The following is a 16,172-nucleotide window of genomic DNA, read 5'->3' on the forward strand; positions in this document are numbered from 1 at the left end:
ATTGTTCCAGGGGTGGGTTGGGGGGACAGGGAAATTGCCTTGTTAGAAACTCCAGCCTGGTGGGGGAGCAGATAAGAAGGAAAGGGGTGCATCCTGCCCTGCCCCACGACCCAGGGCCAAAGTGCAGGTGGCCCCCCCACATTGATCCTCCACCCCTTCCTCCAAACTAACCTGATTCCAGGCCCTTGAGGGAGGGGAGAGGGGGAAGTGGGTGCCACCACCCTCAGTTCTGGGCTATCCACCCAGCACCCGCTCACATGGGGAAGGGGGGCTCCCATCTTTCCCTACTTCAGTCCTGCCCTCATGAGCCATTTTGCACAAAGTAGAGTGAAAATATTCGAAACATAGCAAACTCCAGGTTATGCACAGGGGCTACATGGGGGCCAGGGTCTTCCCTCTGCCCTCAGCTGCCTCCCCCTAGTCCCCATTCTCATTCCTCCTTTCACTGGAGGGAGGCTTAATATACAGAACTACCCACCCTCCCCACACAGCTTCCTGCCCAGGGCCAGCTCAGGGCCATCTGTCTCCTCTATGGGGCGCTCCGAGCCCTCGGGGATGTTACTCCCCAGCAGACACCTCACCTGCCCCCTGGGGAAGGGCCAGGGGGTGGAGGGGAGGGCTGGCTAGCCCCATCCCAGCTGGATAGCTGGATTCACCGGCGCCGGCTCCGAGGGTTGGGGAGGGGCAGCTGAGGGGACAGAGGATGAGGAAGAGTCCGGAGCAGGTGGGGGCGAGTCAGGGCCCTCAGAGGGGGGCGGGGGAGCAGCCCCTGCGTTGCCTGGTGGAGGGCCAGGTCCGGGGACCTCCCCGTCAGGGGGCTGTTCTGTGGGTGTGGCAGCCTGCATGATCTTACGTGGGACCTCTCGGATCTTCAGCTGGAGACACGCTTTGGAGAGAAAGATGTCCGCGGAGCGGGCCTGGAACGCCACAGTGGCCAGGGCTGAGGGGAAGAAGACGTGGTCCTGGAAGAGCTGCATGACCAGTGCCCGCCGCTGGTCCAGGGTGCGGCGTAGGGACGAGTAGGGCACCTTCTCGTACCCCAGCTCTCCCAGCAAGTCCTTTGCCTCCGTGCCGGTCAGGTCAAAGGTGAAGATGTAGCCCTCGTAATTGGCGCTCTTCGGCGTGTTAGACTCAGAGGTGTAGCACGAACGACGCCTCATTTTGCGCTTGGGGGCGGTGATGTTCTTTGGGGCCGAGTCCAGGTCCGTCGAGTTCTTTCTTTTCTTCCTGTAGGATCCCAGGATGGCTCGGGGGAAGGTGGCCAGCGATTGTAGGGTGGGCGAGGGCGGGACCTCCTCTGGCCGGAATTCGGGCAGCTCCACAAAGTGGTTCTCAAAGTCCACCTCTGAGGTGACAACAGGAGAACCTCCTGTGACAACAGGAGAACTCTGTTGTACACTGAGTCACAGGTCTTCTTCAGGGGAGGGGGCCGTTCCTTGACCTTCTTGCTGGGGGCTTCTTTCCGCTCTAGGGTGTTCCCAGCCCCTGGAGGCCGCCCACCTGCCCCTTCAGTGCCGCCAGTGGCGGGGACTGGGCTGGGAGGAGCAGGGGCCTCCCCACGGCTCTCCAGTGCCAGACCTGGAATCCAGCAAACAGGGGAGCTGGGAATCTTGCTGGCGGTCTCTGGCCCTTGACTCCCTGCCGATCCTCGGCTGGCGGGGCTGGGTGAGGGATGCTGCCGGCGCTCTCGAGGCCAGGCGGAGCCCAATTTTCTGGTGGAGATGGGGATGCGAGCGTGGCTGGCCCACCGTCATCCTTTGCCTCCGGGGCCACCACCCGGGGGGGAGGCGCTGCTCTGCAGCCTGCCAGGGGACAGGGCCTGGCCGGGTGGGGACACCAGACTCATAGGAGCCCAAGGGGGTGGTGGCAATGGCTGCTTCACTTTCTGTGGGGGCTTCGGTGGTGGACGCTGGGCTTTTGGTGACACCAAGCTACAGGCCACGGAGACTGTGGCCCTGGGGAAAGGACTGGTAGGGGTCTGAGAGACAGTGGGGGCCAGAGAACCAGGTGCCCTGCCCTTGGGCAGGATGGCAGCAGGTGGGGAGCTCTGGTGGCCACAGTATAGATGAGACCAGGAGGGGCTGGGGTTGGTGGGGCTGGCTGAGGAGGGGCTTGGCCCCCCTGGCCCCTCAATGTAGAAGGCTGTGATGACAATACCCCCCAGCACAGGTTGGTGACCTCTGAGGACTGGGGACCAGTGATACGCCAACCTGGCCTCGGGCCAGCAGAAGGGCTTGGCCTGAGATCAGGAGCTGGACTATGGCAGGGCCACTGGGCAGATGGTGGTGAAGCCCAGCACCACTGAGCAGGCCCCGCGATAAGAGGCCTAGTGCCAGGAGCTCCAATCTGGCTGGAGGAGGGGCTGGGACCCAAGGGAAGGACGTGCCCAGCAGCAGGCTGCAAGTTAGACAAAATCTTTCAAGAAATTATCAAGGAAAATGGCCCTGATATTCTAGAACCAGAGGATTAAATAGAATTGAAAGGATCTACCAATCACCTCCTGAAAATGATCCGAACATGAAAACTACTGGGAATACTACAGCCAAATTCCAGAGTTCCCAAGTCAAGGAGAAAATATCACAAGCAGCCAGAAAGAAATAATTTCAAGTAGCATGGAGCCACAATCTGGATAACAGAAGATTTAGGAGCTTTTACATTGAATGATCAGAGGGCTTGGACTATGATATTCCAGAGGGCAAAAGAGCTAGGATTAAAACCAAAAATCACCTACCAAGCAAAACGGAGAATGATACTTGAGGGGAAAAATGGATATTCAATGAGCTAGAGGAATTTTGTACATTCTTGAGAAAAGACCAGAACTGACTAGAAAATTTTGACTTTCAAATGCAAGACTCAAGAGAAGGATAAAAATGTAAACAGGAAAGAGAAATCATAAGGGATTTATTAAATTGCTCATATTCCTACATGGGATCATGATATTTATAACTCATAAGACCTTTCTCACTATTAGGGTAGTTAAAATATATGGACAGAGGACACAGGGATGAGTTGAATATGAAGGGATGATATCTAAAATTAAATTGAGGAGTGAGAGGGAAGAGAGGGATGTACTGGGAGAAACAGAAAAGGAGAGGTAGAATGGGGTAAATTACCTCACATAAAAGAGGCCAAAAAAGCTTTTACACTGGAGGGAAAGAGGGGGGAGATTAGGGGGAGCGAGTGAACCTTACTCTCATCAAAATTGGTCTAAAGAGGGAATAACATGCATACTCATTTAGATATAAAAATCTATATTACCTTACAGGAAAGAAGGGGGAAGGGGATATGAGAAGAGGGGGTGATAGAATGGAAGGCAGATTGAAGGAGGGGATAGAAAGAAGCAAAACACTTTTGAGGAGGGACAGAGTGAAAGGAGAGAGAATAGAATAAATGGGGGGGATAGGATGGAGGGATATACACTTAACAATAGTAACTGAAAAAAGTTGAAGCAAGTTTCTCTGATAAAGGCCTCATTTTTAAAACATATAGAAAACTAAGTCAAATATGTAAAAATAGGAGCCATTCTTCAATTGATAAATGGTCAAAAGATACCAATTTTCAGATGAAGGAATCAAAGCTATCTATAGCCATTTGAAAAAAATACTCTTTTTTTTTATAAATTTCTTTATTTATTTTTAGTTTACCATGCACGGTTCTACATAGTTTTGAGTTCCAGTTTTTCTCCCCTCCCTCCCCCCTCCCTCCCCAAGACGGCATGAAGTCTCATATAACTGTCATGTATAACTTTGCATTGAATTAATTTATGTATTAGTCAAATCGTGGAGAAGAATTTTGACCAATGGAATGAATCATGAGAAAGAAGAAACAGAACCAAAAAAAAAAAACCCCAAAAACAAAAACAAAAGAGAAGCAGAAAAGGCGAGCATGTAGTGTGCCTCAGTCTGTATTCAAACTTCGCAGTTCTTTGTCTCGATGAAGATAGCATTCTCCATCGTGAGTCCCCTGGAGTTGTCCTTGCCCCTTAGGTTGCTGAGAAAAGTGCAGTTTGTCAGGGTTGGTCCTCACGGAATCCATATATCTGTGGCTGTGCACAAAGTTCTCCTGGCTCTGCTCCGCTCACTCAGCATTATGTCGTGTAGGTTTTTCCAGGTTGTTATGAAGTCTGCATCATCCCCATTTCTTATGGCACAATAGTATTCCATTACCTTCATGTACCACAGTTTGTTCAGCCATTCCCCATTTGATGGGCATCCCTTGGATTTCCAATTCTTGGCTACCACAAAGAGAGCCGCTATAAATATTCTTGTACATATGGGTCCTTTTCCCGCTTGCGTGATTTCTTTGGGATACAACCCTAGAAGTGGAATTGCTGGGTCAAAGGGTATGAACATTTCTATAGCCCTTTGGGCATAGTTCCAAACCGCCCTCCAAAATGGCTGGATCAGCTCACAACTCCACCAGCAATGCAACAATGTTCCAATTTCCCCACATCCTTTCCAGCATTTATCATTCTCCTGATTTGTTATTTTAGCCAATCTGACAGGAGAGATGTGGTATCTAAGAGTTGTTTTGATTTGCATTTCTCTAATCAGCAGCGATCCAGAGCATTTTTCCATATGCCTGTAGATAGCTTTAATTTCTTCCTCTGAAAACTGCCTGTTCATATCCTTTGACCATTTCTCAATTGGGGAATGGCTTGTATTCCTATATATTTGGCTCAGTTTCCTGTATATTTTAGAGATAAGGCCTTTATCAGAGATACTAGTTGCAAAGATTTTCTCCCAATTTTCTGCTTCCCTCCTAATTCTTGTTGCATTGGCTTTTTTTGTACAAAAACATTTCAGTTTGACATAATCAAAATTATCCATTTTGCATTTTGTAATGCTCTCTATCTCTTGTTGGGTCATGAATTCTTTACTTTTCCACAAATCTGATAAGTAAACTATTCCTTGCTTTCCCAAATTACTTAGAGTATCAACTTTTACTCCTAAATCATGAACCCATTTTGACTTTATTTTGGTATATGGTGTAAGATATTGGTCTATGCCCAGTTTTTGCCCTACCAGTTTCCAATTTTCCCAACAGTTTTTGTGAAATAGTGAATTATTAGCCCAGAAACTGGCCTCTTTGGGTTTATCAAAGAGTAGATTGCTAAACTTGTTGATTTCACCTACTTGTGTACCTATCCTATTCCACTGATCCACACCCCTGTTTCTTAACCAGTACCAGGCAGTTTTGATGACTGCTGCTGTGTAGTACAGTTTAATATCTGGTGTGGCTAAGCCACCATCTCTAGCATGTCTTTTCATTGATATCCTAGATACTCTAGACCTCTTGTTTTTCCAAATGAATTTTGTTATTATTTTGTCCAGCTCAGTAAAAAAAATTTTTGGTAGTTCGATTGGAATGGCACTAAATAGATAGATTAATTTAGGTAGAATTGTCATTTTTATTATATTAGCTTGGCCTAACCATGAGCAACTGATATTTCTCCATTTATTTAGATCTGATTTTATTCGCGTGAAAAGTGTTTCATAGTTATGTTCATATAGGCCCTGGGTTTGTCTTGGCAAATAGACTCCCAAATATTTTATAGTGCCTTCAGTAACTTTGAATGGAATTACTCTTTCTATCTCTTGCTGTTGGGCTTTGTCAGTAATGTATAGGAATGCTGAGGATTTATGTGGGTTTATTTTACATCCTGCAACTTTGCTAAAGTTGTTTATTATTTCAAGTAGTTTTTTTACTTGATTCTCTAGGATTCTCTAGATAAATCATCATATCATCTGCAAAAAGTGATAATTTAGTTTCTTCTTTTCCTATTCTAATTCCTTCAATTTCTTTTTCTTCTCTTATTGCTACAGCTAATGCTTCCAGTACCAAATTGAATAATAGGGGTGATAATGGACATCCTTGTTTCACCCCTGATCTTATTGGGAATGCATCTAGTTTATCCCCATTACAAATAATGCTTGTTGATGGTTTTAGGTAGATGCTACTTATAATTTTGAGGAAGGTTCCGCTTATTGCTATGCTTTCTAGTGTTTTTAATAGGAATGGGTGTTGTACTTTGTCAAAGGCTTTTTCTGCGTCTATTGAGATGATCATATGGTTTCTGCTAGTTTTGTTGTTGATATGGTCAATTATGCTAATAGTTTTCCTAATATTGAACCAGCCTTGCATTCCTGGAATAAATCCTACCTGGTCATAGTGTATTATTCTCGTAATGAGTTGCTGCAATCTTTTTGCTAATATTTTATTTAAAATTTTTGCATCAATATTCATTAGAGAAATTGGTCTATAGTTTTCTTTCTCTGTTTTAACTCTACCTGGTTTGGGTAGTAGTACCATATTTGTGTCATAAAAAGAATTTGGTAGGACTCCTTCTTCACCTATTTTCCCAAATAGTCTACAAAGTATTGGAATTAGTTGTTCTTTAAATGTTTGATAGAATTCACATGTAAAACCATCTGGCCCTGGAGATTTTTTCCTAGGGAGTTCGTTGATGGCCTGCTCAATTTCTTTTTCTGATATGGGGTCATTAAGAAATTTCACTTCCTTCTCTGTTAGTCTGGGCAGTTTATGTTTTTGTAGATATTCCTCCATATCTCTAAGGTTGTCAAATTTATGGGCATACAGTTGGGCAAAATAATTCCTAATTATTGTTTTGATTTCCTCTTCATTAGAGGTGACCTCACCCTTTTCATTTTTTATACTGGTAATTTGATTTTCTTCTTTCTTTTTTTTAATCAAATTGGCTAAAGGTTTGTCAATTTTATTGGTTTTTTCATAAAACCAGCTCTTTTATTTATTAATTCAATAGTTTTCTTGGTTTCAATTTTATTAATCTCTCCTTTGATTTTCAGTATTTCTAATTTGGTATTTAATTGGGGGTTTTCAATTTGCTCTTTTTCTAGCTTTTTCAGCTGTCTGCCCAGATCATTGATCTCCTCTTTCCCTATTTTATTCATGTAGGCATTTAGAGATATAAAACTCCCCCTAAGAACTGCTTTTGCTGCATCCCATAAGTTTTGGTATGTTGTTTCATTATTGTCATTCTCTTGAATGAAATTATTAATTGTTTCTCTGATTTGTTGTTTGGCCCACTCACTCTTTAGAATTAAATTATTTAGTTTCCAATTAGTTTTTAGCTTATTTTTCCATGGTACTTTATTAAAAATGATTCTTATTGCATCATGATCTGAAAAGGATGCATTGACTACTTCTGCTTTTCTGCACTGGATTGTGAGGTTTTTATGCCCTAGTACATGGTCAATTTTTGAGTATGTGCCATGTACTTTTGAGAATAAAGTATATTCCTTTTTATCCCCATTCAGTTTTTTCCAGAGGTCTATCATATGTGCCTTTTCTAAAATTCTGTTTACCTCCTTAACTTTTTTCTTATTTATTTTGAGGTTAGATTTATCAGGTTCAGAAAGGGGGAGGTTGATGTCTCCCATTATTATAGTTTTGCTGTCTATTTCTTCCTGTAACTCCCTTAACCTCTCCTCTAAGAAACTGTATGCCTTACCACTTGGTGCATATATGTTAAGCAATGATATTGCTTCATTGTTTATGGTGCCTTTTAGCAGGATATAATGTCCTTCCTTATCTCTTTTAATTAGATCTATCTTTACTTTTGCTTTGTCTGAGATTAGGATTGCTACACCTGCTTTTTTTACTTTAGCTGAGGCACAATATATTTTACTCCAGCCTTTTACCTTAACCCTATGTGTATCCCCCTGTTTCAGATGCGTTTCTTGTAAACAGCATATTGTAGGATTATGGTTTTTAATCCATTCTGCTATCTGCTTCTGTTTTGTGAGAATGTTCATCCCCTCCACGTTCAGGGTTATGATTTCTATCTGTGTCTTTTTCTCCATCCTAATTCCCCCTGTTTATGCTTTTATTTCTCCCTTTCCCCTTCTCCTCCTCAACAAAGTTTTGCTTTTGACTGCCACTTTCCTCAGTTAACCCTCCCTCTTTATTCCCCTCCCTTATCTAACCGTTACCCACTTGCTACTTCTCCTCTTCCTTCTGCCCTCCCCCCTCCCTTTTTCCCCCCTTTCCCTCCCACTTCCCGTAGGACAAGTTAGATTTCTAAACTTATCAGAGTATGTTATTCCCTTCTTGAACTAGATCAGATGACAGTAAAGCTCAAATACTGCTCTTCTCCCTCCCTTCTTTCCCTCTACTATAATATGTTTTTTTGCCACTTCCTTTGGTGTAATTTACCCTTTTTTACTACCTCCTTACCACTTCCCTCATAGCCCTCCCTTTATATCTCTTATTTATATTTTATATCTTTACATCGGTTAATTTATACAGGCATTCACAACCTATGTATATCCCTTTCATTTGTCATAATAGTTGTACCATTCACAAGAATGACTTATATATGTGTGTGTATATATATATATATATATATATATATATATATATATATATATATATATATATATAACATACATAAGATGATATAATCCCACTTAAAGATGTAAACAACCTAAGCTTATTGGTTAATGAGGTTTGTGGGGTTTTCCCCCCTGGTTACCTTTTTATGTCTCTCTTGAGTTTTGTATTTGGAGATCAAATTTTCCATTGAGTTCTGGCCTTTTCATCAGGAAGGTCTGGAATTCCCTTATTTCATTGAATGTCCATCGCCTTGCCTGGAAAATTATGCTTAGTTTTGCTGGGTAGTTGATCCTTGGTTGTAGTCCCAGCTCCTTTGCCCTTCAAAATATCATATTCCAATTTCTCCTGTCTTTTAATGTGGAAGCTGAGAGATCCTGCATGATCCTGACTGTAGTTCCACGATATTTGAATTGCTTCTTTTTGGCTGCTTGCAGTATTTTCTCCTTGAGTTTATAGCTCTGAAATTTGGCTATAATATTTCTTGGTGTTTTCAGTTTGGGATCTCTTTCAGGGGGTGATCGGTGAATTCTTTCAATGACTATTTTGCCCTCTGGTTCTAGGACCTCTGGGCAGTTGTCTTTGATAATTTCTTCGAAGATACTGTCAAGGCTTCTTTTTTCACTGTGGATTTCCAGTAGACCAATAACTCTCAAATTGTCTCTCCTGGATCTATTTTCCATGTCAGTTGTTTTGCCAATCAGATATTTCACATTTTTTTTTCTATTTTTTCATTCTTTGCGTTTTGTTTTATTACTTCTTGATGCCTCATAGATTCATTAGCTTCCACTTGCTCAAGTCTAATTTTAAATGAGTTAGTGTTTACATTTTGCTTTTGAGCCTCCATTTTCAATTGGTTGATTTCACCTCTCAGGGTGTCATTTTCTCTCTTTAGATTCTATATCTCCGTAGCCATTTCGCCAATCTTATTCTTTAGGGACTTTTCCATTTTTTCCATGTTTTCTTTTACCTCCCTAATTTGGTTTTTAAAATCCTCCTTTAGCTCTTCCAGCAGTGCTTTTTGGGCTGGAGACCAGTTCATATTAGCTTTTGAGGTATCTGATGTATCTACCGTGTCAATGCCGTCCTCCTCCATATCGATATTTTGATCCTGCCTGTCTCCATAAAAAGAATCTATTGTCCTCGGTTTTTTTGTATTCTTCTTCATGTTTGTTCTTTTCCCTTTTCCTGGTGTTACAACGAATTTCTATCTTTGGGCTCTCTGTCCCAGCTTTCTTATTCTGGGGGTTGTGAGTCTAGAATTAAAACCTTCAGTTTCCTGAGGTGTGGGGGAGGGGTCTGGCTCCCTGGTGTCTCACTCCCTGTGGGTGCTCTCCAGCACTTACTTTTCAGCAATGTTCTCAGCTATTTGTTGTTTGAGCTGATGTCTGGCACTTCCCCTGGGGGAGCAAGTTTACGTCTGGGCTCCTGGCGTTGTTCTCTTTTTTTTTTTTTTTTTCCCAGGAATTCTCTGGGTGAGGGGGGGGAGGGATTAGAGCCTTTTACCTGGACATTGAGTCTTCCAGAAGTTCAAGAAGCCGAGTTCCCGGGTTTCCCAAGCATCAGGAGTGGGTGTTTTCACGGCTGGTGGCGTTGTGCTGCCTCTCGTCGCTCCCACAGACTGCCGTCCTGTGTTGGGAGTCCTGGGGATCTCTGCCGGTTTCGGGCACCCAGCTTTCTCCCAGCCCGTCTCCCACGTGGATTTCTCGGCCAGCGGCTTCCGCCTTGGTCTGGAGCCGCTCCACACCGAGCACTCTCTGAGCCTGCAGGTTCGTTCCTCCGGCCTTTCAGACTCTCCCGGCTCAGAAATTTGCACCACGCAGACTGCTGGCGGTTTCTGACTCTCTCAAATCTGCTCAAATTCACTTTTTTATAGGAATCTGACAGACCTTGTGAGAGAGCTCCGGTAAGATGCTGCCTTCATGTGGCCATCTTGGGAAGAGGGAATAACATGCATACTCATTTAGATATAAAAATCTATATTACCTTACAGGAAAGAAGGGGGAAGGGAATATGAGAAGAGGGGGTGATGGAATGGAAGGCAGATTGAAGGAGGGGATAGAAAGAAGCAAAACACTTTTGAGGAGGGACAGAGTGAAAGGAGAGAGAATAGAATAAATGGGGGGGATAGGATGGAGGGATATACACTTAACAATAGTAACTGAAAAAAGTTGAAGCAAGTTTCTCTGATAAAGGCCTCATTTTTAAAACATATAGAAAACTAAGTCAAATATGTAAAAATAGGAGCCATTCTTCAATTGATAAATGGTCAAAAGATACCAATTTTCAGATGAAGGAATCAAAGCTATCTATAGCCATTTGAAAAAAATACTCTTAACTCACTATTTATTAGAGAAATGAAAATTAAATGAGTGCTAGGTCTGTATCCCAAAACAGATAAAGTAAAATGACCTACATGTAAAAAGTATAGCAGTTCTTTTCTGGGGGTAAAGAATCAAAAACTGAGGGATGACTATCAATTGGGGAATGGATGCACAGACTGTTTTTTTTATTATGATGGAATACTATTGTGCTATAGGAAATGATGAACAGGATGCTCTCAGAGAAACCTGGAAAGACTTATATGAGCTGATGCAAAGTTAAATGTACTGTGTACAAAGTAACAGCAATGTTGTAGGATGATCAGCTAGGAATGACTTAGCTATTCTCAGCAATAAAATGACCCAAGACAACTCTGAAGGACTTATGATGAATAAAACCTATCCATCCCCAGAGAAATTACTGATGCTATCTGAATACAGAATGAAGCATACTTTTTTGTTTTCTTTATTTTTCTTGAAGTTTTTTTTTTCTCTTTGTTTTCCTTTACAACATAACTATTATGGAAATGTTTTGCGTGACTACACGTGTATAAGCTATATCAAATTTCTTGGCTTCTCAGTGGGGTGGGGGTGAGAAGGGAGGAAGGGCTAGATTTTGGAACTCAAAGTTTTAAAAATTAATGTTAAAATTGTCTTTACATGCAACTGGGGAAAATTTAAATACTAAAGAACAAAAGAAAAATAAACAATGAAAACAAATTATGGTAAGACTAAGAGTTCTCCCTTACTTCATGTGTTCTTCACTGTGCTTACTTACCCACCCCACCCCCTTCCATCAAGGGTTAGCCTACCTATGGCTGCATTGGCATGGCTTCCTGGTCACATAAGAACATAAAAGACTACCATGTAGATTTGGGGCCCTTCTGGTTTAGTGTGGTCACATGGCTCTGGGAGTCACCACTTCCTCCCCAGCTGACCAGACCTGTTTCTTGAGCTAAGTACTATTATATCCTTAATATATATATATATATATATATACATATATATATATATATATATACACATTGATATATGTATGTATATATGTATATGTGTGTATATATGTGTCTATATGTATATGTATATATGTATGTGTGTGTATATATGTATATATGTGTTTGTTTATATATATATATATATATATATATATATATATATATATATATATATATATATATATATCCTTTTTTCCATGTCTAAATAAACAAATTGTTGAATAACCTCTGAATAACCTATTTCATCCCAACATTAAATATGAAATATCAATATACTGGCCTGAGTCAGGACCATAGCTAGCTCATGCTAATTTAAATATGTAAATCTAAATGTATATTTTTGTTAGTTTGCCTTTAAGTAATGTTTATGGTTGCATTGTTACTAAAAGGCACAAAAATAGGATAGTGATAAGACGTGTAATAGGGAATTCCATGGTGAAGAAACATCCTTTCCCATTGTAGATCAGAACCTTCTGGGCAACTTGGTGATTTAGAAAGCTTTCCTGTAAAGGTTAAGTGATTTCTCCAAGAACACGTAACTAATGTGTCATTGTCAGGACTTTAACCCAAGTATTTCTTTCTTCAAAGCCAGCTCTCTTTGCATTGTGCCACATTGGTACTCAAGGCACAAAATACAATTTTTAAATTTTTGAAATAGTGAACTCATTATTGAATTTTTTCATAAATTTTAAAGAATCTACTACATATAAAATAAAATAGATGAAAACAGAAGATGAGGAAATGAATAAAAATGGAAACAGAACTTATTATTTTCATTCAGGAATATAATATTTCAAGGACATCAGGCCTTTTGAAAACAACTCAAAAAGTGGATATTTATCAAGGAAATCAGCAAAAATTCAATTCAGAAGTTCAGGGTTTAAACATTTATTCACAGTGACTTCACATTTGGGCGTTGGGTTTTCAATTTGGACAAAATTTTCAGATAGTGTTTTATTCACAAACCTCCCTTGCCTCATTGAAATATCTATCCAAAGCCATATAAACTATCTGTTAAATATTCTGACTATCATGTATTATGTCATCAGTGACTTTTCCCAATAATGAATTTAAAATTGGTTTATCCATTATAAGATGGATAGTTGATTGGAAAAAGACTGACCTATGAGATACATAGCAGAAACTTCCTAGATAGCATTAAAGGTAAGTACTCATGAAATAGAAGTAGAAATGTGGTTATAGAAAATAATAATTATTGATCACGCCTCATATAACTTGCCCTTGACACTACCACTGCCCCTACAACCACCCCAGGTATTGGAGCCTCTCCCAATCAAATTGCCTTAATTTTAATTTGCATGTATATCATATATTTTTACAGGTTGTCTTCCCCTACACAATGTAAACTAATTAAGGGAAGACATTGTTTCATAATTGTTTTTTTCATTTCTCAAACTTAGCACAGAACCTGCTACATAGTAGATGCATAATAAATGCTTCAGAGGTAGTAAAAATGAAAAGAGCTGAGAAATGACATGTGTAGGACAAAGTAGAGCAAGAAGGCCAGTGTTACACATTTCTGCTATTGTGTATTTATGACTACATATATATATATATACACACACACACATATATATATATATACATATATATATACACACACATACATCTTTATATGTAAAATCATAAAGTGCTATATAAATGCTAAAATATAATGATGATGATGATGATGATGATAAGCATTGATAGCAATTTATATAATGCTTTAAGGTGTACAAATCACTTTTCAAATATGTATGTATATATGCATAAATAAGCATATAGCTTACAGTTAAATAGATTATGTATAATAATTTTATGTGACTATGTTATCACCCCATTCAGTAAACTCCACTGGTTCCCATTCGCTACAGGATTAAATGAAAAATCCTCTGTTTGACATATAAGGGCTTTACAATGTTACTCTTTTTTACCTTTTGAGTCTTGTTAAACTTTACTCCCTACCCACATACATTGTGGCTCAACCATACAAGTCCACTTGCTATTCTGTGCACATGATAGTCCATCTCTCATCTCAGTACTTTTGCTCTCTTTGTACGACTCCCTCCTCACCTTTGCATCTTGGAATCTTGGGTTATTTGCAAGATTCTGCTCAAGGACCATTTTCTGCATGAAGCATTTCCTAATTGCCTGAGCTGCCAATACACTCCCTCTTAATACTATCTTACATTCACTTTGAATATGTCCTGGATATATATTATACTTTGTGGTCAGGTAAGTGGTGTGGAATGGAGCCCTGAATTTAGAGTCAGGCAGACCTGAGTTTGGATCCTGAATCAGATACTTACTAGCTATTGACCCTGAGTAAGTCACTTAACCTCCATTAGCCTCCCTTTGCTCATCTGTGAAATGGAGATAATTGTAGCATCTACTTCACAGGGTTATTGTGAGAATCAAATGAGATACCATATGTAAAATATTTTGAAAACCATGAAGTGCTATATAAATGCTAAAATATGATAATAATGACAATGATGATAAGCATTTGTATAATGCATTAAGGTGTGCAAAGTACTTTTCAAATATTATCTTACTTTCTACTCATACAACCCTGTTAGGTATTAGTTTTATCCCCATTTAATAGATGCAGGAATTGAGGCAGACAGAAGTTAAGAGACTTACATAGGGCCACAAGTTAGTAAGTGATTGAGGCAAGATTTGAACTCAAGTCTTCCTGACTCCTGGTCTTGAGTTTTAACCACTTTTACACCTAGTTGTTTCTAGGGATTATTTCATTTTTACTTTGAAACCCAGCACTTAGCATAATGCCTGATACACTGTAGGTACTTACTAAATTGTGCTTCCTTGCTTGATTTAGAGTTGATCCATTATTGTATCTTCAAATGATTGATTTAGTCACAATAATTATAGTCAGGGACCTCAAAAATTTTCTCATCTCCTGTCTTTTTAAGATATAATTTTACTATCTTACATTTCATCTTATCTTACATTTACTATCTTACATTTAAGATATCATTTACTATCTTAAAAAAATTGCTTGGTCATTGAGCTTTTTTGTTAGTCAAAAGCCATTTATTTAGCACTTACTATATGCCCATCATAGTGCCTCCCCTCAGGAGCTTACATTACACAAAGAAAGGAAAATGAAACAATGAGGGTAGGGGTTTTGATCAAGTACCTGGCGATGGGGCTTAGTATAAGAAGTCCAGAGTGCAGTTGACACAGGTGCCTTCCTTAAATGGAAGTTCTGGGAGAAATCATTAAATTACAGGGAGAGATAAAAAGCATTTTAATATACTTCCAATATGTGAATTCCTGTGCTGGGCTGAGAGTTGAAGATGAAGAGCTGGGGCACGGAAAAGAAATCCAGACTACAGGCTGAAAAAGAATAAATACTAAGGTCAAAATGATTTCCTTAAAATAACCTATGGAGATAGATCGTATATGTATGCATGCATGTTTGTATGCATTTATGCATGTGTGTATGAATATACACACAGGCTGCAGATGTGTGTTCATGTATTACATATATTGTTGATCTCATCTTACAAAAGAAGAAACTCAGGTTTCAATTTGTTAAAAATATTTTCTCTGGTCAAACAGTTAATTGTTAGAGCCAGGTCATCATCATCTTCTTTCTTGATCTTGTTCTTGTTTTGTTGTTGTTGCAGTTGTTGTAGTTGTTGCTGTTGCTGTTGTTGGTCTTCTGCTGCTCCTGCTTCTGCTTCTTCCTCATTTATATGGTGCTTTAAGATTTACAAAGTGCTCTAAATGTGTTATCTCATTTGATCCTCACAACTTTGTGACATAGGTGCTAAATTTATCCCCATTTTATGGATGAGGAAAATGAGGATAAGAGCAATTAAGTGATTTGCCCAGGTTTAAATAGCTAGTAAGTATATGATTCAGGATTTGAAATTAAGCCTTCCTGACTACAAGTCCAGTGCTCTATCCATTCTGTCACCCAGATGCCTCTCCTGCCTATTGTCAGGTCTCTTTTCAAATTTCAGAATGAAGAAACATATTACAACTTTGTTACCATAAAATACATGCATGTTAGTTCTCATAAAATTATTTTTACAGTCAGTCATAGCCTCCTGTACTTTACAAACTATCCTTTGCATCAATAGGTTCTTGCTGTTAAGATTGGTCAATACTTAGAGTTACCATTACTAGAACAGGATGAATTTATTTACACTAAATGATATACTGACAACAACAGAAACAACAAAATTTATTATAAACTGACCACAGGGGAGAACATAATAACATGTCAATATGTTTTCTCTCCTTTAGAAATGTTTCAGCGATTCTCACTCCTGTGACTTATTATAGAATATTCACTTTTCTTCTGGCTAGTGAGAGGGTAAATCAAGAGCTATTAGCCTGTTTAAGTAGAGATGTGAAAACAGAAAGATCTAGTTCTTTCTTCTAATAATATATGTAAATGATAAAAGCATAGCAGCCTGGTTACTTAAGCCTTTCATAATAGGTGCTTTTA

At 39.9% G+C, this 16,172-nt stretch overlaps 1 pseudogene; it reads right to left on the reverse strand.

Annotated features, from left to right (window-relative positions):
* Positions 1 to 577: 577 nt before the first annotated feature.
* On the reverse strand, positions 578 to 13,813 carry LOC118842108 (annotated as a pseudogene).
* Positions 13,814 to 16,172: the final 2,359 nt, after the last annotated feature.

Source organism: Trichosurus vulpecula, chromosome 3 (assembly GCF_011100635.1).
Source record: "Trichosurus vulpecula isolate mTriVul1 chromosome 3, mTriVul1.pri, whole genome shotgun sequence".
Taxonomy (NCBI): domain Eukaryota; kingdom Metazoa; phylum Chordata; class Mammalia; order Diprotodontia; family Phalangeridae; genus Trichosurus; species Trichosurus vulpecula.